Source organism: Microtus ochrogaster, unplaced genomic scaffold (genome assembly GCF_000317375.1).
Source record: "Microtus ochrogaster isolate Prairie Vole_2 unplaced genomic scaffold, MicOch1.0 UNK2, whole genome shotgun sequence".
NCBI classification, from domain to species: Eukaryota; Metazoa; Chordata; class Mammalia; order Rodentia; family Cricetidae; genus Microtus; species Microtus ochrogaster.
In genome coordinates, this window is record NW_004949100.1 from 925,667 (window position 1) to 928,258 (window position 2,592).

Here is a 2,592-nt window from a genome sequence, read left to right on the forward strand (position 1 = left end):
AAAAAAAAGAAATTTCTTCCCAGTTGTCTTGATCTCTTCTAGGACCTGTAAGACTAAATGTCAGAGTGCATTTTTAGTATGCATCCATTATTTTGTCAACATAAACTTCCTGTTTGAAAGCTTCCAATAGAGAACCCGGATCATTCTACCATTTTGTTCTCTAACCAAAGTGTGATTAACTTCAGATTTTTCAGTGAATTCTCATAAAGTTATACAGATACAGGATCCCCTTTATTATACTTTCTATTTTAAGTCCTATTTGTAAGTACTTTACTGAGATTCTGATGTTACTTGCCTCTCACTTGGAAATAGAGATGATAACAGTGGCTATTGTGAAACTTTTTTTAATTTCTACACAGTTTGTGTCACTAAAGTGGACTTTCCTAATGTAGATTGACATTTCAGGTGATTGCTTTTATATTTTTCCTTTTGTTAAGACATTTCAATATCATTATATTATTGTCAAATAATTATCATTTGAAAGAAGAATCCTTCATCATATAGACTTTTAAATTGTAATTAACACTGTTTTTGAAGTATTATTGTCAATTTGGAAGTCACAACGCTGAAACATTTGTCTAACATCAAAAGAGCACTCAATGTCATTTAAATAACAGTTAAAATTTTCAATAAAATTTAAGTAAATATTACAAGTATGCAATTTTATGAAAGCTATTACTATGATAAAGAAAGTTGGTTATGGTTTCCTGAACAATTTGAATTTGTATAAACAACATATAATAAACATATAATTTATCATGTGTGTTTATGAAAAAAATATATATGCAATCAAAAGAAGTTGATAAACACTAGTTAATGAATTTGAAGTAAGCAGGGATAACTATAGGGCATTATTTAAAGAGACAAGAGAAGGGGAAATATTTTAGTTATAATAACAGTTGGGACTGAACAAGCATGTGATCAAACCGGACTCTCTGAATGTGGCTGACAATGAGGGCTGACTGAGAAGCCAATGATAATGGCACTGGGTTTTGATTCTACTGCATGTACTGGCTTTTTCGGAGCCTAGTCTGTTTGGATGCACACATTTCTAGGCCTGAATGGAGGGGGGGAGGGCCTTGGACTTCCCACAGGGCAGGGCACCCTGACTTCTCTTAGGGTTGGAGAGGGAGGGAGAGGGGGAGTGTGGGGAGTCGGAGGGAAATGGGAGGAGGGGAGGAGGTGGAAATTTTTTAAGAAATAAAAAAACACAAAAAGCAAAATAAATATCATAAATAAAAAAATTTAAAAAGCAATGAAGTACAAATCTACAAATATATTTAAATGATTTGGTAAGATGAAAATAAAATTTCAAAATGTATTTGAGAATATATTAACGTCTATTCTACCTCATACATTCAAAATGACTTGAAAAATATAATCAATGTCTAAACTTTAGAAAGAAGTAAGTAAAAATTACAAGACAAAATGTCCTTTGTCAGATTTTTTTGTGGATGTAAGGTAACAGAAAAAGCTGGAAATCCAGAAGCCACTTAATACAGTGGTGAGATGCAACACATGACATAAGAATGAGGAATAGTAAGTTTGGCAAATAGAGTAAGGCGCTTGTGACCAATCCTGAGGATCTGATTTCATTTGTCAGCATACACACGGTGGAAGGGAAGTACAGACTGGAAGTTCTTTTTTAACCTCCAGATTCACATCTTGGCATTTGTATTCCTGACACTATAAATAAGAAATATAATGAAACATGAAAAGAAAAAAATAATATTTTTTCATAAAAATTTAGAGATAGAAGACTGTACTATGGAACAATCTTTTGTGCACTATGAATACGCATTACTCTTATTAGCTAATGAAAGCTAATTGGCCAGGCAAAAAGTTCAGGCAGGGTGGTTTAAAGAAGGGTATAGGGAGAAAGAAGGGCAGAGTCAGAGAGTCAAGAGGAACTGTGGACAGCCAAGATGAATGCAGCATGCTAATGAAGATACTGCCATGTGACAGAGTGTAAATAAGAATATCGGTTAATTTCAAATGTAGGAGTTAATTAGGAATTAGCCTGAGCTATGGAATTTGCATTTACAATTAACATAAGCCTCTTGTGTGGTAACTTTCAAGTGGCTACCAGGACAGGAAGACTCATCATTGGACAAGGATCCACATAAGACCTGAGAAAATTTGAAAAAGGTTCTAAATGCTCAGTAATGGAGCCACACTGGGTTTCCTAGGCTCTCATGCTGGCCACTGTGAGGAGACACACCTCTGGACAACTATCTACAAAATAGAGTCTATGGCCAAACATGCTAAGCCAGACAAATTGGCTAAGCGTTTCCAATTAATATAAGTATCTGTGTGGCAAGTCAGAACCAGTTCCCAAGCTGAGAAAACTAATCCACCTACAAGAATGAATTCAGGGAAACAAAATACAAGAGTGAACTTTTCTATGTGAGACACAGTTGTATTTTTATATATACTGTATTTTTTATCTCTTCTATATTCTATGTCTTAAGCATAAGACCTCATGACTTCCAGGAGTATTTTTCCTTCACAGTAATGACACCCTGAGAGTGGCGTAATTAAATTGCATGCAAATTCTAAAATCCCAATAAGGGTTTTAATTACTAGAAATAC